A 23030-nucleotide genomic window follows, 5' to 3' on the forward strand; every position below is an offset into this window, starting at 1 on the left:
AATATCATTTTCATCCCCCAATTTTGGAGGGTCTTTCTTTTTCTGGATTTTTGGAATGTAGAGCTGAGATATAGGGCAATAAGCAGGTGCATCAGAATGACTGGAAGAAAGGGAGATGGAGAGAAAGGTTCCCTGAATCATGTTTTGGAACCAGGGCTAAAGAGGGTTAATATCCATAGGGCTTGGAGTGAGAGCAAATGGAGAAAACAGAAGTGAGACTGGGGTAAAATGGATGAGGGCGAGAGAATTCTCAGGTAGGAGACTGGGAGCTTCCCCAAGTTATAGGGAAGTGGGGAAACATACAGTGCAGGTGATTTTGACAAGAGTTGATGTGGAAAATGTACTTAGATCTTCTTTAATGTTCTTTAAGAGCTGTAAGTCAAGTCAAAAATTCCTGCTCCTAGCATGTTCCTTGGAATGACTCACCCCAGGACTGACCCACTGAGTCATCACTGCAAGGGAGCCACACTTGCCATGGCTTATGCTTTTCCTTTGCATGAAATACCCTTCTTTTTTCTACCAGGCAGGCAATAGTTTTCTTTACCTTCAAGGATAAGTTCACATGTATTTCCCTGGGATAGTTCTCATTGCACCACTCTACCTTGATCCACAGAATCAGTTCTCGCTAAATACTCCAGAGGCACTTTTTAAATTACAATTACAGTACTTATCACAGTCTGGTTCATTGTACATGGGGATACATTTGTCTTCTTCATACGCCTTGGCTTGACCAGATTTGTATCCCTAGCATCTTGCATGTGTCTTTCAGGTTGCATATGACCAGGACATCTTGCACTGTATTGAATCGATCCAGTCTGGTCTGGTCCCAACCAATACAAACATTCAAGTTTGTACTGTACACTGGTCTTGATACACTAACATTCACACACAACGATTAAAATATTTTATTCAACTAGAATATAGAGTGTCAATAGAATTCTACTCTATTTTTTCTTCATTGTATACACAAGACAGAATGCTGATGTGACAATTTATGTCTGAAGTCATCTTTTTTATGTCTCCGTTTCATACATGTCTGAGTCTGTTATTTGGGAAAGTTATATGAAAGAAACAAAAGGAATATTTTAAAATATTGTCCCATTTTATTTGGTTTCATTGTTAAGGAGATTTTTATGCCCACCCTTGTCCAAAGTTAAATGAGCCTACTCAAATCCTTTTGGGGCTTAAGTGGAATATAAATAAAGAAAGAAGAAACACACTCTCTGTTATTGCTGAAAAACAATATTTGTGTAGTGCCAGGTTTGTGATAGTAAAATAAAGCGATTCACCATGTCATTATAGTTTTTGCTATACAAACACTATTTTTGCTTAAATAATGTAAATGCCTCAAGATTGTTGCAGTTTGAATTATACACGATTACTTCAATTCTACTCTTCATTTTGGATGGTTGAAAACCTTGTCTTTGGAATCTCAGCAAACACTGTTGGTGGCCTAGCCAACTGCTTTTAATCCCATTATTTTCTTGCTGACAAAGCCCTTCAGCCCTCCATGTTTTCACTTGGGAATCCACCCCCTCCCAGGTGACTCATGGCTGTCTATCTCTAGGCCCGGGAGTAAATCTAAGTTGGATATGCCAAAAATAATTGGCTTCAGCATGGGTCCGAGATGTAATTCTGGAAAAGGAGACCTGGGGTAGTCTTCTGGAGAGCACTTGGGCAAGATTACCTTTACTCTTAAGTTAAAATAAAAATGATAAAAGGGAGAAACTATCTGTACATAGTGGTGACTAGTTTTGAAGTTTGGAGCAGCCAAAGAATAAAGTTGGCATGCTGAGGATGACAAAACAAGAAGGTGGAAAGAAAGTACATCCTTGATATTTGAGCACCAAATTATGCAGTTCTAGATTCACTGCACCTCAGCATTAAATGCCAGGTGAGATGAAAAATATACTTCATGGTCTAAGACAGATGATATAGGCTTTTATTATTTATTATTTGCTGCTAAAAATATGTTAACTGATCTACAGAAAGAAAGACATAGGAGAAGTAGAAAGATATAGTTCTTATTTCAGCTTATAATTTAATTGGAAAGAATAAATCCACACAGGAAATGACTGATGAAAAATTATAAAGTCATAAATAAAGTAAGGGGTCTTAACAGTTTTTGTCCATCTGAACACTTTGCCAGTTTGGTGAAGTCTATGGTTTCCTTGACAGACAAATACTTTTAAATAAATAAAATAAGCTACATAGGCTCACAAAAGAAAACAATTATATTTTAAAAGTTCCCCAGGTTAAGAATTCTGGAAGGATGCATAATTAAATATGACAATTAACATTCTTTTTCATGAAATTAAGCTCTCAGAATCAGCATGATTTATATACTCAAGCCCAGTGTCAACTTGTTCAATGTCTAAAAAGCAAGAAAGCAGTCAAACCAATTATCTTCTATTTCAAATGTTGTTATAATTTTAACTTAAAAAATAAACATTAAATAAGGTTGTTATCCTATATACATGCTACCAAAGTCACCACCAAGTGATTAGAAATTGTTATATTATTTTCCCATTTTCTGGAAGTAAAGACATTCACAAACAAAAGTACTGCCCTCCACTTTAACTGAGGAAGCTGTACAGTAGAGTGTATTGGTTCCAAGTATATGCTGTCTCTCCTCAACCATTCATGGGGCCCATCCATATAGCCTCCTTCCTTGGTATGTTCTCTGTGGTAGATTATTATTTTTGCCCCAGTGATATCAAGCTTAGCCATATGATATGATTTGGCCAATGGAATATGAGCAGAAATGACATGTACCAATTCCCAGCTGAAGCTTTACAGCAAGTATTGTGGTTCCACCATTATTCATTTTTCTCTGTCATGAGAATGTGATATACCAGAGAGGGGTCACTCCTTTACCCTGTATCCCAGAGCAATGAAGACACGTGGAACAAACTGGTCCACAGATGACAGGATACATGAGCAAGAAATACACCTTTGCAGTTTAAGTCACTTAGATTTTGGAGTTGTTTATTATCAAAACATAACTTAATGAAAAGTAATTAAGGCAGGTTGATATTTATGGGGAATCTTTCTGATTTCTCCTTAATGATCTTTTTTTCTGTTACCATGCAACATTTTTCATATTTCTAACTCTTTTTTAATATCAGATTTATTGTTTCTACTCAAGCTGCAGCATATAGTAGACATTTAAACATTTATTATCATCTGCAATATTTTTGTAGACTTTTCTTTCTTCTTCTTCGAAGGTTAGTGAGTTTTACAGCTATTATCTTTATTAGACAAGATATAAGTTAGTGGAAAATTGGTTATACATTTATATAGATCACTTCCACTACAGCAACATTTTGTAGACTCAGCCTGCAGCCAAAATGTCTAGATGAGGCCTTTATTTTTGGAGGATTAACTAACCTGAACTAAGTTTATAAACACAAAATCAAAAATCTGGAATAAAATTGAAAATGTAGTCAATCATCTTGATATTTTTTATTGTCAACACACCCAACCTCCAGACAATGAACTTTAAAGTTATCATCATAGATAGTCTTAGCCATAAGGGCTGAAAGTTTACAGCTTCACTAGATCACAGCTGAGGCTCCCAGGGAAGCCATCAAGACAAAGATAACAATTTTCTAAAAATAGGGAGAAATTTGTAAGTCAAAATTTCACTGCTGTCCTGGGAGGTGCTGGCCCTGATTTGCATTTATCATGGTCACATCTGGGCTTCTGACTTGTTTGATAGTCCTTTTATGACTAAACATGAAAGGAATTTTAGTTTCGCGGAATACTGTCAAGAAAAGAGAAGAGGGGATCTGTTCTGGCAATGTTCCCAGGTTTAAACTTTGTGGAGGTATCCAGGGAAGAGCTGTTATTAATTGACACTGACAGTCAAATGACACAGGTCAACTCCTGGTGATCTATGTATGGCTGTTTATTCAAGTCCAAGGCAACTCAGGTTCTCCTCCTCCTCTTGAATGAAGTTTTCCCTTGTGTCATTTTGCTCTTTATTAACACTTATACCAGAAAAGCAGAAAGTGTATGCTTAACTTTGTGAAGCAGCTCAAGCAGCAAGTTAGCATGGAGGATGATGAATTACTGAGATTTGAAAATTATAAATTAATTTCAGGCATGAAAGTGTGCTGATCATTAGGACTTGACTAAAAATCACTCAGAGAACCAACTGACCTACTTCCGCCTTGTCCAGCTGATGGTCATTTACTGGTTCTTTAAGACAAGATTCCAGAATCTCCTTTCAGTGAGTCCTTTCTAAACTCTTTGTCAGTTGAAGTATCCTTCTTCCAGACTAACTTAGGAGCTTGTACATACCTTCATCATACTTTAACTACAGAACAGTTGTATCATACTTCCTTGTTTTCAAATATGGGATGTACCAATACTGAGCCAAAATAAATCAGATATCTGATGCAACTATTAAATTTTCCATCAAACACTTGGAAAAGGATCCAAATAGATAAACACTTTTTGAATACAGAAGCACATAGTTTGACTTAATTTTTCAAATTCTTACCTGTTAATTGGTTGTAGTGGTTTTATATAAATGTAACAGAAATAGGCAACTTGAATCTTGGTAAAATTCATAAAAATGATACCCTGATTAGCTCAGAAACCTAAAATTAAAGATTCAGTATACTTTATGTGACTATACAAATTCATATACAAATAAATCCAAATAGAGACAATATTTGTCCATGAAAAAGGAGTGATTCTTCTGTAAAAGTGACGTATTTGCTTCCTCTTATTTAAGTTCCTATATGTTTGTTTGTTTGTTCAGCAAAGATTTATTGAATCTCTCCTCTGTGTCTGACATATTACAGGGTTTACATTTTTTGTCTGTTTTTTTAATTTTTATTGGAGTATAGTTGCTTTACAATATTGTGTTAGTTTATACTGTACAGCAAAGTGAATCAGCTATACTTGTACATATATCCCGTCTTTTTGGATTTCCTTCTCATTTAGGTCACCACAGAACACTGAGCAAACTTCCCTGTGCTATACAGTAGTTTCTCATTAGTTATCTATTTTATACATAGTATCAATAAGTGTATATATGTCAATGCCAATCTCCCTATTCATCCCACCCCACCTTCCCCCTTAGTATCCATACCTTTGTTCTCTATGCCTGTGGCTCTATTTCTACTTTGTAAATAAGATCATCTATACCATTTTTTCAGATTCCGCATATATGCGTTAATATAAGATGTGGTACATATACACAATGAGATATTACACAGCCATAAAAGGGACCAAAATTGGGTCATTTGTAGAGACATGGATGGACTTAGAGACTGTCATACAGAGTGAAGTAAGTCAGAAAGAGAAAAACAAATATCGTATATTAATGCATCTATGGGGTTTACATTTTATTGAAGGAAAACAAACTAAAAAGTAATCACAAAATAAATATCAGATGGTGATAAGATCTCTAAAGACGATACAAACAGCAAGATGATATAAAGACTGACTGGCAAGCTCTGACTACTTTAGAGAGATTGATCAAGGAAGGTATAGCCTGAGGAAATCACATTTCAATTTGTCCTGGAATGATACTAAGGAGCTAGCTATGGAGAGACTAGATCAGAGACTAGATAGAGTGCAAAGATCAAAAACTGGGAAACAGTGTACAAGGAAATGAAAAATAAGTGGATTATAAGAGTTAAGGTGTATTTGGCTTCAAGTAACAATACTCACTTCAAACAGACTTAAGCACTAAGAGGTATTTATTATCAAACTTAAAAAGATAGAGTTAAATTACACAGGTAATTTTCATTGTTTAACAACTACCTTAACACAGAAAAAGAAAAGGGAAAAAATAATCTTACTATGTTTTATTTAACCTCTGTCTCCCAAATATTATTATTTTAACATGTAATCAACATAAAAAATTACCAATTGGCAATCTTGCCATTTGTGACAACATGGATAGAACTTGAGAGCATTTGGGTAAGTGAAATAAGCCAGAAAGAGATAGACAAATACTGCATGGTATCATTTATATGTGGAATCTAAAAATAAAAAGTCAAACTCTTAGAAAGAAAGAATAGAAAAATGGTTGCCAGGACATTGGGAGTGGGAGAAATTAGGACAGGTTAGTAAAGGGCACAAACTTTCAGCTATAAGATGAATAAGGTCTGAGGATCTAATGTAAAACATAGTGACTATAGTTGATACGTTGTATTATATCATTGAAATTTGCTAGCAGAGTAGAGCTTAAGTGTTATCACCCAAATAATTAATAGTAACAATAATAATAAATCTGTGAGATGGTGGATGCATTAATTAATTAGATGTTAGATGGTGGGAATCCTTTTGCAATGTATATATAGATCAAATCACCATGATGTACACTTTAAATATCTTTCAATTTTATTTGTCAATTATAACCTCAAAAAAGCTGAAAAAATAAACAATGTGGAAAAAATTATCAATTAAATATTTTGCATACCTTTTCTCTTACTTGATATTGTCTTCAAAATCTAGTGTATGCTAGCTACACTTCATATGCTCAGAAGTTGCATGTGGACAGTGACTATTATAGTGGACAGCACAAGTATAGATTATGAATTTCAGAGAGACAGGAGAGGAGGCAGAGATAGATTATCCTGGCAATAGTTCTGTGAAGAGATGATGGTGTCTTGGACTATAGCAGCATCAGTGAATATGACGTGAAGTCAGTGACTTTGGAATATATACACACACACACACACACACACACACATATATATGCATCCACTTTTTGGCTATAAACGCAACCAGGCTTGCTATGATTTCTGCCCTTTACTACCTGTGTAATTTAGGGGAAAAAACTTAACTTCTTAAAACTTAACTTCTTAACTCCTGCATTTGAGAGAACGGGATGAGGCAATTCATGGAAACACTTATCAGAGTTCCTGGAACAGACTCAATTCTTTAAAACATATAAAAGTGGTATGGAGACTGGTTCAAGATGGCGGAGTAGAAGGCCGTGCGCTCACTCCCTCTTGCAAGAGCACCGGAATCACAACTAACTGCTGAACAGTCATTGACAGGAAGACACTGGAACTCACCAAAAATGATACCCCACATCCAAAGACAAAGGAGAAGCCACAGTGAGATGGTAGGAGGGGCACAATCACAAAATAAAATCCCATGACCACTGGGTGGGTGACACACAAACTGGAGAACAATTATACCACAGAAGTCCACCCACTGGCACTGAAGGTTCTGAGCCCCACATCAGACTTCCCAACCTGGGGGTCCAGCAATGGGAGGAGGAATTCCCAGAGAATCAGACTTTGAAGCCTAGTGGGATTTGATTGCAGGACTTCAACAGGACTGAGGGAGACAGAGACTCCACTCTTGGAGGGTACATACAAAGTAGTGTGCATCAGCAACAGGGGGAAGGAGCAGTGACCCCATAGGAGACTGAACCAGACCTACCTGCTAGTGTTGGAGGGTCTCCTGCAGAGGCTTGGGGTGGCTGCGGCTCACCTCAGGGACAAGGACATTGGCAGCAAAAGTTCTGGGAAGTACTCCTAAGACAGAAAATTAATAAGGAAACACAAGGTTTAAATGACACAGTAGACCAGATAGCTTTAATTGAAATTTATAGGACATTCCACCCAAAAGTGGGAGAACACACTTTCTTCTCAAGTCCTCATGGAACATTCTCCAGGATAGATCACATCTTGAGTCACAAATCAAGGCTCAGTAAATTTAGGAAAATTGAAATCATATCAAGTATATTTTCCAACCACAACGTTATGAGATTAGAAATCAGTTACAGGGGACAAAATGTAAAAAACACAAACACATGGAAGCTAAACAATACGTTACTAAAGAGCCAAGATATCACTGAAGAAATCAAAGAGGAAATCAAAAAATACCTAGAGAAAAATGACAATGAAAACACAACGATCCAAAACCTTCCCTCTTAGAACAGCAAAAGCAGTTCTAAGAGGGAAGATTAGAACATACAATCCTACCCCGAAAAACAAGAAAAATCTCAAGTAAACAATCTAACTTTACACCTAAAGGAACTAGAGAAAGGAGAACAAACAAAACCCAAAATTAGTAGTAGGAAAGAAATCATAAAGATCACAGCAGAAATAAATGAAATAGAAACAAAGAAAACAACAGCAAATATCAATAAAACTAAGAGCCAGTTCTTGGAGAAGATAAACAAAATTGATATTGATAAACCATTAGCCAGACTCATCAAGAAAAAGAGGGAGAGGACTCAAATCAATTAGAAATGAAAAAGGAGAAGTGACAATGGACACTCCAGAAATACAAAGCATCCTAAGAAACTACTACAGAAACTCTATGTCAATCAAATGGATGACCTGGAAGAAATGGACAAATTCTTAGAAAGGCATAACCTTTCAAGACTGAACCAGGAAGAAATAGAAAATATGAACAGACCCATCACAAGCACTGAGATTGAAACTGTGAATAAAAATCTTCCAACAAACAAAAATCCAGGACCAGATGGCTTCACAGGTGAATTCTATTAAACATTTAGGGAAGAGCTAACACCTATTCTTCTCAAACTCTTCCAAAAAATTGCAGAGGAAGGAACACTCCCAAACTCGTTCTAGGAGGCCACCATCACCCTGAGACCAAAACCAGAGAAAGATACTACAATAAAAGAAGATTACAGATCAATATCACTGAGGAAGATAGATGCAAAAATGCTCAACAAAATACTAGCAAACAGAATCCTACAACACATTAAAAGGATCATATACCATCATCAAGTGGGATTTACCCCAGGGATGCAAGGATTCTTCAATATACGCAAATCAGTCAATGTGATACACCATATTAATAAACTGAAGAATAAAAACCATATGATCATCTCAATAGATGCAGAAAAAGCTTTTGACAAAATTCAACACTTATTTATGATAAAAACTCTCCAGACAGTGGGCGTAGAAGGAACCTACCTCAACATAATAAAGGCCATATATGACAAACCCACAGCAAGCCTCATTCTCAATGGTGAAAAACTGAAAGCATTTCCTCTGAGATCAGGACAAGAAAAGGATATCCACTCTTGCCACTATTATTCAAGATAGTTTTATAAGTTCTAGTCACAGCAATCAGAGAAGAAAAAGAAATAAAAAGAATACAAACTGTAAAAGAAGAAGTAAAATTGTCACTGTTTGCAGATGACATGATACTATACATAGAAAATCCTAAAGATGCCACCAGAAAACTACTAGAGCTAATCAATGAATTTGGTAAAGTTGCAAGATACAAAATTAATGCCAGAAATCTCTTGCATCCCTATGCACTAACAACGAAAGATCAGAAAGAGAAATTAAGGAAACAATCCCATTCCCCATTGCAACAAAAAGAACAAAATACCTAGGAATAAACCTACCTAAGGAGGTAAAAGACCTGTACTCAGAAAACTATAAGACAGTTGATGAAAGAAATCAAAGATGACACAAAGAGATGGAGAGGTACACCATGTTCTTGGATTGGAAGAGTCAATATTTTGAAAATGATTATACTACCCAAAGCAATCTACAGATTCAGTGCAATCCCTATCAAATGTTTTACAGAATTAGAACAAAAAATCTTAAAATTTATCTGGAGGCACATTAGACCCTGAAAAGCCACAGCAATCTTGAGAGGAAAAAAATATGGAGCTGGAGGAATCAGACTCCAGGACTTCAGACTATACTACAAAGCTACAGCAATCAAGGCAATATGGTAGTGGCACAAAAACCAAAATATAGATCAATGGAACAGGATAGAAAGCCCAGAGATAAACCCATGCACCTATGGTGAACTAATCTATGACAAAGGAGGCAAGGATATACAATGGAGAAAAGACAGTCTCTTCAATAAGTGGTGCTGGAAAAACTGGACAGCTACATGTAAAAGAATGAAGTTAGAACACTCCCTAACACCATACAGAAAAATAAATCTCAAAATGGATTAAAGACCCAAATGTAAGACTGGACACTATAAAACTCTTAGAGGAAAACATAGGAAGAACACTCTTTAACATAAGTCACAACAAGATCTTTTTGACCCACCTTCTAGAGTAATGGAAATAAAAACAAAAATAAACAAATGGGACCTAATGAATCTTAAAAGCTTTTGCACAGCAAAGGAAACTATAAACAAGACAAAAAGACAACCCTCAGAGTGGGGGAAAATATTTGCAAATGAATCAATGGATAAAGGATTAATCTCCAAAATATATAAAGACTCATGCAGCTCAATATTACAAAAACGAACCCATTCAAAAAATGGGTAGAAGACCTACTAGAGACCCAGAGAAGACATACAGATGGCCAAAGGGCATATGAAAAGATGCTCAACATCACTAATTATTAGAGAAATGCAAATCAAAACTACAATGAGGTATCACCTCACACTTGTTAGAATGGGCATCATCAGAAAATCTACAAACAACAAACGCTGGAGAGGGTGTGGAGAAAAGGGAACCCTCTTGCCCTGTTGGTGGAAATGTAAATTGATGCAGCCACTATGGAGAACAGTATGGAGGTTCCTTAAAAAACTAAAAATAGAATTACCATATGACACAGCAATCCCACTCCTGGGCATATACCCAGAGAAAACCATAATTCAAAAAGACACAAGCACCCCAATGTTCATTGCAGCACTATTTACAATAGCCAGGTCACGGAAGCAACCTAAATGCCCATCGACAGATGAATAGATAAAGAAGATGTGGTACATATATACAATGGAATATTATTCAACCATAAAAAGAAATGAAATTGCATCATTTGTAGAGATGTGGATGGATCTAGAGACTGTTATAGAGAGTGCAGTAAGTCAGAAAGAGAAAACAAATATCATATATTAATGCATAAATGTGGAATCTAGAAAAATTGTACAGATGAATCAGTTTGCAAGGCAGAGATAGAGACACAGATGTACAGAACAAACATATGGATACCAAGGGGGAAAGCAGCAGGGATGGGTGGTGGTGTTGGGCTAAATTGAGATTGTGATTGACCTATATACACCAATACATATAAAATTGATAACTAATAAGAAGCTGGTGTATAAAAAATAAAATAAAATAAAATTCAAATATTAAAAAAATAAAACCTATAAAGGTGGTATAAACGAAGATCTATAAGACCTCAGAGGAGACAGAGGGTATTTCTGCATGTACTAATTAAGGAAAGTCACTTTTAGGCAGAGACTTGAAGGATGAGTAGATTTGATTCAGGCAGACATGATAGAAGCAGGTACTCCAGAAGGACGTATGAGGGTAATAAATCTCAAGCCACATGTAAAAAATAACAAGTAGTTAAATCTGACCCCAATGAAGGCTGACTTTTGGGAGCAATGAAAGCTATGGATGATAAGGCATATGGCATATAGCATATTTGGAGCCTCAGCTCAAAAGTTAAATTTTATTGTACAAATGGTGAGAAGTTTTGTTCTATTTTAATCAGAGGAGTGACATCAAGGTGGTATTTTGGGAAGATCAACCAGTTCAGTAGTGCTCAGCAGAGATTAAAAAAGGAAACATTAGGCTCAGGAGAACTAATCAAGACGTTATTGTGATTGTCCAGGAATGAGACAGTAAAGGAATGGAATAGATAGTTGAACACGAGAAATATTCCAGAGAAACATTTTATTACTCATGGTTTTACTCCTTTATGCAAACTTCTTTGTAGAACTCCAGCTCTGTCTATACAACAGCAAGCTCTTCATCGTTTTTATAAAATGTGGTACATATATACAATGCAATACTACTCAGCCATAAAAAAGAATGAAATAATGCCATTTGCAGCAACATGGATGGACTTGGAAATTATCATACTAAGTGAAGTAAGTCAGACGGAGACAGAAAAATATCATGTGATATAACTTACATGTGGAAGCTAAAATATGACACAAATGAACCTCTCTACGAAACAGAAACAGACTCACAGACATAAAGAACAGACTTGTGGTTGTCAAGGGGGTGGGGTTTGGGGGAGGGATGGGGTGGGAGCTTGGGGTTAGCATTTGCAAACTATTATATATAGAATAGATAAACAACCAAGTCCTTCTGTATACCACAGGGAACTATATTTAATATGCTGTGATAAATCATAATGGAAAAGAATATGAAAAAGAATATACATATATATACATGTATATGCATGTATAACTGAATCACTTTGCTGTACAGCAGAAACTGACACAACATTGTAAATCAACTATAAGTCAATAAAATAAATTTTAAAAGAAGGATACACAGACTAACAAACATATCTAGTGCAAGCATGAAATATATGGAAAAAAAGATTTTAAAATAAGATTTATCCAGCACTGTTGGGAAATCAATTATCCATATAAATTAATCTTCCAGGTCACTGAAAGTTTTCCGTTTGCACACCCAATACTTTAAAAACTTCATTTTGGCTGTCTATATGTCTAGTTTAATAAGTTATGTATTAAGTTAATAAGTTATGGCTATTAAGCGAGTTGCATGGAAAGCTTGTGTGTGTGTGTGTGTGTGTGTGTGTGACTTATTTTAATGGAAAGAGCAAGGGGCTTGGGTTAGAAATATGCATGCTATTTTCTTGCTGTATGACCCGGGACAAGTTGCTTCACATCTCTTGGTGTCCGAAGCAGGAGACAAGTTCTATTAATCCATCAAAACAGAGAATAAGAAGTTTCAAGGGGATTACCATTTCATTTTGGTATCCCTCAGTGTGTTACTGGTTTGAGAAAACTGGCCAAAATAGAGGGATAAAGCATGCATGCTTATCTCTCTAAATGAAGGAGAGATTAACTGTTTTAGGAAGGTGTGATTTACTTCTCAGAAACGAAAATTGACACCGTAAGTCCGCTCTTGCCAAAATAGAATGTTTTTAAAATCAAAGATGCTCACCGGGCTTCCCTGGTGGAGCAGTGGTTGAGAGTCCGCTTGCCGATGCAGGGGACGCGGGTTCACGCCCCACTCCGGGAAGATCCCACATGCCGCGGAGCGGCTGGGCCCGTGAGCCATGGCTGCTCAGCCAGGGCCCCCGGAGCCTGTGCTCCGCAAGGGGAGAGGCCACAACAGTGAGAGGCCCGCGTACCGCAAAAACAAACAAACAAAAAGATGCTCACCAAACTCAATCCCTCTAAGATTCAAGTTCTCTTTTCCCCCCATTGTTGTCATAAATAATGTGAATAACGATTTTCCCTTAATAACACCTTTCTTCTGGAGCTATTGCATGTTGCTATTGGAAAATCAACTTTTCCAGTTTCTAAGAGATAAGGCTTTCCTAAGAAAGCTCTTTGGACTTCTTGGACATCAAACCAACCTCTGCTGCATGTATATTTTACAAGTATGTTGCTAAATAGAGTGTGAACGACCCCAAAGCCTGGATTTAAAAGCTGAGGGGAAAGTGCATGGTAAAGCACATTCCTACATTCTCTGAGCTCTCAACACCGAGAAATAGCTTGAGATGTGAAGCAAACTGGAAATGTGAAGATGCACACGCTCCCTAACAAATAAATCTATTCCAATAGGTGGTTTGAAAGAAAGGTCAGCTTTAAAAGTTCTCCCCAGATAGACTCTCACAGTGAAAGGACAAACATCTGACAGATAAATCAAACTACCAGTGACCTGGAAGAGGTCTGAAAACAGGAGGCAGTCCTCGTAGAAGAGAACACAGGGCATTAGTCGCCTACCAGCTTGTTCTCTAACTGAAGAGGTCAAAGGGCTGGTGGCTGTAAACCTGTACCAAATGGACCCTTTGCTAGTTTCCATCTGTATCATATTTTGCATGTGTGGGTGCACACAGCCCAAATTAAGCTGTTACAAGAAAAACATGCCCCCCCCCTTTTTTTTGAGTATTTTGTTCCCTGTGCAGAAAGAGGGAAAAAATGTGAATTTTAATTTTTGAGTCTTCGTTATTAGAACATTTTCTTCTCTTTTATCATAAATTCTCATTTTGGATTTTAATTATTTTTGGCTTCTTTTCTATATGCCTGACAGAAAAAAAAAATAAAAGAAAGTTCATCCCCAGTAGAGAAACCTGCTCAGACCTGATAATTGTGTGTTTTTTCTCCACGAGAACCCTATCCTCTGGCCACCACGGCATGCTCTCAAAGACAGGCCTACTGTGTGAAGATACATTCCCTTTATGTGAAGATAGGGGATCCGTGGGTCTGGTTTTATTAGAAGTGGTATGGATCCATGCAGAAAACGTCCTCTTTATTTCCCTTTCTGATCCTGAAATACGTTACATGAGTATATGTGTGTACATGTATGTACACGTGCATGAGCATACATACATGAATCCTCTATTTTCTACTTGTATTGATTTAATAGATATACTTGAGAGTTTACTCTCGGTCTGGGACTTTGCTGCATTTTGATTATGATTTTGTCACTCATGGGACTTGTGTTTTCATATGTGGGCAGATGTTTGTCAAATGACTACACCAACGTTAGTGAGTAAAAACTGCAATAAATATTTTGAAGGCAAACCTTAAAGTGCTATGAATCTGAAGAGCAAAATGGCAAACTCTAAGAAGAGATGGGGTAATCAGTAAATTCTGCACTAAGAAGAAGCAAGGATAACTAAAATGTAAAACCAAGAAAGTCTCATCATGCAAACTTTCCAGCTTTATTCTAAGGGCTCACTAACTTTGGAAAGACTTTAGATAAGCTTTAAAGTTTCTAAACTTGAACCTAGTATGGTTTGCAGTTTGCCTGGCGTTACGCAAGCTCTTGCTGGCTCCATTCCATTATCAGCAACGCTCTTTGGGAACTTCTTACATGTGGAGAGACAGGTTGACAATCCTGACTGAGTTTTCCAAAGTTATTGTTTTGCATTTTCGGGGGGATGCCATGAAAGTTCTAACTGAGACTTCTAAGACCTTGGGCAAACAAGAATGGCTGACTCTCAGAGGGAGGAAATTTTGACACAGCTGCTCTGGGTAGATACCCACACACTATATAACCAGATGTCATGCTCAGTTCCAGTCTTGTGGACTTTTCATAACCAGCCCTTTTATGCGTAAAGTTTGAAATAAAGCTGTCTTTGACCACCACGCCACAGAAACAATGGTTTGATTCCAGGTGTGTCAGGCAATAGCAAATTTTGGGCTTGCATTTTTTTCTTTACAATCAGTTTATATCCCTTCAGTGACATTTTCATTACTTGTGTGTGTCTGTTTGTAGATTTTTTTTCCCCTACATAAGTACACGGATGTTATTTGTTATGCACTCCATGTTTATTTTAAGAAACTGGATCATTAAATCCACATCCCTTGTTTCAGCAAATGACCTTCAAGTATAAAATGAGGTGAGGGCTGTTATTTTTAAGAAGAAAGGAAAGCTTTGTGAAGGACCATACTGGCTGAATTTTGCAGTATCTGCTTCTGTTCCCTCCATTGTTCACCAAAAAACTGCCTGTCTGATCTCTAAAGTAGTGGTTGTTTTAGGCTCTAAAGAGCTCAAGCCCCCAAATAATGAGGCTGATGTAACGATTGGAATAAAAAGGGGATAAATCCCTGATGTAAGAAAACACAGTTCACTTTGTCTATCTTTTAAGAGTTTAAGACCACGGAGATGCTCCAGGGTACGGAGGTATTTGCTACACTGCTGAGGTAAGCACAATGCTCTTGTGATACCCACAGCATGATTCGTAATTAGCCAGAAATGTAAATGGTAGCTCAGCACATCTCTGTATTATATTAAAAGTGAGTTTAATTGCCAAGAGTTTGTTTTGCTTTTTCGCTTTCTTAAGCATGATGTAAGATTTCTCCAACTGGAAAATCCTTTACTTGCTGACTTACATGGAGTTTATAATGCTGTCTGAGCTTTTCTGGCTTTTGTTTCTTACCTTAATTTTGTGCCACTGAGGAATTGCCTTGATCAGTAAAATCCTCATTTTGGAACTACTGGAGAGACTGGCCTGGTCCCTCCTGGCACGGCTGCAGAATCTTGTTGCTGTGCCCATAAGTGACCTCCTCCTATCAACCAGGGCCTGAAACAGGATGACCAGATGACCAACTACATTTCACAGAACACAGAAAATCTGGTTACTAATGATCATGTCCTCTGCTCTTCTCTTAGGCAACTGAAATATGCTTTACTATAGCTGCTACTTTGCAATAAAGATTTGATGGGATGCGTTTCACCTCCTTCTGACAGGTTATTTCATGCCCTGCCTGTCCGCATCCACAGGTGGTATTGGTAAATGGCCCTTTAATAAATTAAAACTATCATAAGCCGTCAAATACATGGATAACAGTTGTACTCTCTGATCTCCCCAATTCCAGGGCAATTCCTTCTTGTTTGTAGGAATATGCTTTTCTTTTGGGACTATAAGCAGATGATTAATATTTGCTTTGGGAATCCACAGTACCAGTTTTCAGCAGATGCTCAAGAAAAGGAAAATAACATGTTATTCCCAGAGAAGAAATAAACTCATCCCTCTGGTTACGCAGAGAGCGAGTTTCCTTCCTAAAGGGGCCCTGAAGCCTCCCACACCCCCACGACACTCATGCCTCAGGTGTCACCTTGGGAAATACATATTGAAATATGGCATTTAGGCATCACCCTTTGTGTTTGGAACCTATACAAACACAAAATGCGCATGCGTATATGAAAGAATGCTAAAAAATTGCAATCTATTTGATGTCACAGAGTCCCCGTAAAATGAAAGACATGTAAGTGTGATGAAAATATGAACAAAGCAAGCTGGTTTAATAGTGCAGTGGGAGAGAAAACATGGAGACGGGGAGAGTGAAGTAAACCACCCTACAGGTGATGCTAAAAAATTTTGATTCTTCCCACCTGCCCTTTCCTTACACTGTCTCTAAAGGGATGGTATAACCCATAAAAATAAACTCAGTTCTGGGAGAGCTCAGCCAGAGATGCAGCATATGAATTTGTCTAGGGCAGTACATCTATGGCTGGGTCCTAGACCAGGAGGGGCACAGAGCCCCAGGTGTCTCCTGAAGAATTGTTCTCAGCAAAACTCCTGACCCAGGGGACACCCAGCCCACACAGTCTCTGCTCAGGACCCTCAGTGATAATAACGTGTTCACTGGGGGCTTAACGTAAATTTTAAGGGGTCTGGAAGCCACATAATTATGATTCTCTACCTTCAACTGGTTTACAGTCTATACTTGGATCCCCTGGCAAGCAGAATCTGAGTTGCAAGCAGGAGGTTTATCAGGGAAAGCCCTCGAGAACATCACCTGTGAAGGAGGGAGGAAAGCAGGAAGGGGATTGTGCAGAGGGAGAGGGTGAATTGCCATGAGTTGCAACACAGGTTTCAGCTAATCAATCACTTTGGGAACTCTGGGGATGAGATAGTCACTCAAGGTTTTCCCATAGTGGGGTGAGAATGCCAAGATTTAATACTGGCAACTCAACCAGTCACTGGAGGCAAGTTGTCTCCAGAAAGAGGTTCTGACCTTGGACAAGGCAAGATTCTTCAGCCAAAGGAAGTCCCAGAGAGGGACTCAGCTGAGAGCTGTCAGCCAGTAGTACTGGGGGAGTGAGGACTTCAGTAGCGGAAGAGGGATGCGAGTGGTACACCCCTACAACCACCTGTAGAGAATCGTAGCATCAATGCAGTACAAATAAGTGTTTTTTGTATGGCTCATGTGGACTCTAAGTACTGTAGGAGTTCAGGTGCTGAGGACAAAAATGAGGACAGGGGTGTTCAGGGAACACTGTATGTACCAGGCAGTGCTTGAGGACTAATTTGGAAAATAGGGAATTTGGGGGTATTTAGTAACAAGATGGGAGAATTTAGGGAAATATTAAATTTCAGGTGAGCAACATGAATGAATAGACAAAGGTGGTGATAAGCTTGGCTTGTTAGTGGCATTTAATAGAATAGTCTGAAAGAAGGATGTATATTAGCAGAGTAATAACGAGTAAGATTATCTAGGTGAGATGGGATAGAAGAAGGCAAGACTGGAAAATCTTGGCAGAGATACAGTTATTTATATTATTCTTTTTAAAACTTTATTGAAATATGTTGTATATATAATCAAATGTACCCATTTTAGTACACAGTTCAATGAGTTTTGACAAATGCATGTAGCCATGCAGTCACTGCTCAAGATGTACAGAATTTCTCTCATTCTCATGCCCTTTTACAATCAACTTTATTTCTCTTCCCTATAGATTAACTTTGCTGGAACTGTAACTTCTTGTAAGTGAAATCATACAGTATACAGTCTTTTGTGTCTGGATTTTTTTCACTCAGTAATTTTTTTTTTCTCTGATTGGTTGCTGCTGTTTCATGTAACCACAATGGAGTTTTGTATATTCACCTTGTATCCTGTGACCTGATTCACTTATTAGTTATAGTATTTTTTTTGGCAGATGCTTGGAATTTTCTATGTGCACATTCATGCCTCCTGTAGATAAAGAGAGGTTTGCTTTTTCTTTTCCATGGATGCTTTTTACTTCTTTTTCTTGCACTATTACGTTGTCTAGGACTTTCAGTACAATGCTAATAGAAGTTGGTGAGAGCAAACATCCCTGACTTTCTCTTGACCTTAGCTTGAAACATTCAATTTCTCACTTTTAAATATGTTAGCTCTAGGTTTTTTACTTCTATCCCTTATTACTGAGAAATTTTTTTAAACAGGAATTTGTGTTGTATTCTGTCACATGCTTTTTTTCTATATCTTTTGAGATAATCATAGGAATTATCTTTCTTTATTCTGTTTATAAGATGAATTTCATGGATTAATTTTCAAATGTTAAACATGCTTTGAATTTTGGGTCATGAAACTTTGAACCTGCTTGGTCATGATGCATTATAATTTTCAAATATTGTTGGATTCTGTTTGCTAATATTCATAGTCCTAATGTGGATTTTTGAGTCTGTATCAATGAGGCCTGTTGATCTCTGGTTTTCCTGTGATGTCATCATCTACTCTTTGTATCAGGTTATGCCAGCTTCATTCTGAAAAAGTTTATATAAGATTGGTATTTTTTATTTCTTAAATTTCTTTTCTTTTTAAATGATTGTAACAGTGGATTTTCTTGTTTTTAAATTAACATTGATATATTTATTTGGATGCACCAGGTCTTAGTTGCAACATGTGGGCTCCTTAGTTGCGCCACACCAGCTCCTTAGTTGTGGCATGCAAACTCTTAGTTGTGGCATGCAAACTCTTAGTTGTGGCATGCATGTGGGATCTAGTTCCCTGAGCAGGGATCGAACCTGGGACACCTGCATTGGGAGCATGGAGTCATATCCACTGCTCCACCATGGAAGTCCCTATTTCTTAAATTTCTGATAGACCTGCCAGTGAAACCACCAGGGCCTGAAGTTTTCCTTGTGGAAATATTATTAATAAAAATTAATTTTTTATTACATAAAGGATTATTTAAATTTTCTATTTCTCCTTGGGTCACTTTGGTAAAGAATGTGTCCATTTCATCTAAATTGTTTGATCTCTTGATATAAAATTGTTCATCATATCTCTCTTTTCAACCTTTTAATGCTTGTAATACCTATAGTAGCATTCCCTCTTTCATCAATAATATTGGTAAGTTGTTTTTCTTTGTTTTTCTTAATCAGTCTAGCCAGGAGTTAACCAATTTTATCAATTTTTATTTGTTTCATTGATTTTCTCTACTATTTTCTGTTTTCTAGTTCATTGATCTCTTTTATATTTACTTTTCCTTGCTTTAGATTTAATTTGGTCTTCTTTTCCTAGTTTCTTAAGGTGGAGACTTAAATATAGTTTTAACCCTTTTATTTTTAAATATAATTACTTAAAGCTATACATTTCCCTCTAATCATTAATTCTCAAATGTGATCTACAGACCTCTGGAGTCCTTATGTCCATTTCAGGGGTCTGCAAGATTCAAACAATTTTCATGACCATATTGAGAAACTGACTTTTTTCTTACTGTGTTGACTTTTACCCTGATGATACAAAAGCAATGGTGGATAAAAGCATGGGTGCCTTAGTGTGATTCAGAGCCATTACATCAAGCTATGAGTAGACACTGTAGTCTTTACAACCATGCATTCATAGTAAAACATGCCAGTTTTACTTAAAGGTGCCTTTGACGAAGTGATACAGTTACTAACTTCATTAAATATCTACTTTTGATTACATGTCTTTTTTAAGTAAACTTTTTATTTTTGAATATGTTTAGGTTTACAGAAAAATGGCAAAAATAGTACAGAGAGTTCTCAAATATACCACACTCTGCTATTACTATTATTACCATATGATGTATGGTAATAATAATTATATATATTAAATATTATACTATAAATTATTATATATGACACAATTACATAGAATTATATATAATAATATATAGTATGTATAAACTATATATGTAATTTAGTTTATACACACTATATATTATATGTAATACACTAATAATTATTATTGTTTCCCCTGAACAGTATACTCTTATAGTAGTTTCAGAAATATTAACCTGTATTCCCATAGGAAACTATGCACAGTGCTTGTGTATAGTTTCTTCTGACTAGTCACAACTTTTGCCCTCTAACGCCTTCAGTGAGATTGTTTCATATATTTGTGATACAGTTAAATGATTTTGTCATATTCTGCATTTCATCTTCGGATTCCCCAATCTCCTAAATGATTTTTAAAAATTTTTTCATACATTAAAGTCAATTCTTGGTGCTGTAAATTTCCATGAGTTTTGACAAAAGAATAATGTCATGTATCCACCATTATAATATGGTCCAGAAGATTTCCACCATCTTAGAAAGGCCCCTGCTTCACATGTTTAACACTTCTCTCCAGACCCCTGGCAACTACTGATCTGCTCACTATGTCCATAGTCTGCCTTCACCAGAATTCCAAATAAATAGGAACGTGCAGTCTGTAGGCTTTTCACAGTGACTTATTACGTTTAACACCATCATTTAAGATTTATCCATGTCTTTGCTTGGCCTGATGGCACATTCCTTTTAGCACTGAATAGTATTCCATTGTATGGATGTACCAAAGTTTGATTATTCACTCACCTATCAAAACACATCTTGATTTCTTCCAGTTTTTGGTGATTATAAATAAAGCTGTTCTAAACATTTGCATGTAGGTTTTTGTGTAGACATAAGTTTTCAAGTCAGCTGGGGAAATAACCAAGAGTGTGATTGCTGGGTTGTACGGTAAAACTATGTTCAGTTTTGTATGAAACTGTCAAACTTACTTCTAAAGTGGCTATAACACTTTTCATTTCCATCAATAATGAATTGTATATGTAGTTTCTATAGCTCCACATCTATGCCAACAATTGGCAATTACCCTTTCTAATAGTGGATATTAGTACCTTACAATATTTTAATTTGCATTTCTCTAATTGAACATTTTAATATAGTTATTTTCCATTTGTATATCTTCTTTTGTGAGATGTTAGTTCAAATCTTTTGTCCTTTATTTTAATTGGGTTGCCTGTTTTCTTATTGTTGAGTTTATGTCTTTCTAATACTCTTTGTGGTGAAATGGAAAGCATGTATAAAACCCTGCTGCCATGTATTTAAAGTATAGTGATTGTCTGAAGGCTAAGCACTTGTGTGATTGAGTTGCAAGCTGAACTAGCTGCTTGTTTTCTTTTTTCGGAGAATACCAGTTTTGCTTGGGAAAAAAATGACTAACAAAAAATTTGCATAATTGGAAGTCATTGTCTCAAAAATTAATGAAGAAACCTATAATTTCAAGAAATCAACTGATATTTTTGTTGCCAGTGACAATATTTTAACTTTCAAGTGAAAATTAGAACTTTGGAAAACCCTGCTATAACGGGCTTAAAAACTTCTCTCTTATGATGACACTGGTAGTGATATTAACAAATGGAATTTTTGATAGCATATAATATAATGAATCAACATTCTGAAGAGCTGTTTAACTCAATGAACTAATATTTTTCAAGTGACCAATGTATAAGTGAACAAAATTATGTATGGATAGAAGGTCCATTCAAAGTGCAAAATAGAGTAATGAATTTTAATGTAATTAGTCTAAGAAAAATGCATTGATATGACTTCAGATGTCGTATTGCAACTCATCTTTAAAAAAGCCACTGTTTTTCAAGTTCTGGCATACTGTCAACTAAAAATATACAAAATTACCTGTAAAGGCCATTGAAATACCCCATCATTTTCTGACTACCAAGTCTTTGTGAGGCTGGACTTTCTTATATACCTCAATTAAAACGATCTGTGGTAAAAGACTGACTGCAGAAGCAGATACAAGAATTGAGCTGTGTTCTCAAAAGCAAGACATTAAAGAGATTGTGAAAAGTAAAACAATATCATTTTAATTAATTTTTTGGAAGATATAGTTAAGTTTATAAAAACAGTTCGGTTATATTAATAAACAATGGATTTATTATTTTATTTGTAAATTAATAAATATTTTAAAAATCTTCAGTTTTAACTTCTTATAGGGTAATTATTGATAGATATGTGCATAAACAGAAAACTCTTACAGTTGTCAATAATTTTTAAGAGTATAAGGGGTTTTGAGACGAAAAAGTTTGAGAATCATTGTTCTAAACACTATTTTAGCATCTTCCAATAAATTTTGATCTATTTGAATTTTCATTTACATTTAGTTCAACATATTTCCTAATTTTCTTTCTGATTTCTTCTTTGTCTTACGTTTATTTAGAAGTATGCTGTTTTGTTTGTTTGTTTGTTTTTGCGGTACACGGGCCTCTCACTGTTGTGGCCTCTTCCATTGCGGAGCGCAGGCTCCGGACACGCAGGCTCAGCCACCATGGCTCACGGGCCCAGCCGCTCCACAGCATGTGGGATCTTCCCAGACCGGGGCACGAACTCACATCCCCTGCATCGGCAGGCAGACTCCCAACCACTGCACCACCAGGGAAGCCCTAGAAGTATGCAGTTTAACTTCCAAATGTCTAGGGATTTTCTAGAAATCTTTTTAATTCCTAATTTAATACCATTGTAGTCAGAAAACATACTCTGGTTTCAATCCTTCTAAATTTATTGAGACATATTTTATGGCCCACCATATGGTCTATCGTGGTGAATGTTCCATGTGTTCTTGTAAGAAGTTACATTCTCCAGTTT

Source organism: Neophocaena asiaeorientalis, unplaced genomic scaffold (assembly GCF_003031525.2).
Source record: "Neophocaena asiaeorientalis asiaeorientalis breed wild unplaced genomic scaffold, Neophocaena_asiaeorientalis_V1.1 scaffold430, whole genome shotgun sequence".
Classification (NCBI taxonomy): domain Eukaryota; kingdom Metazoa; phylum Chordata; class Mammalia; order Artiodactyla; family Phocoenidae; genus Neophocaena; species Neophocaena asiaeorientalis.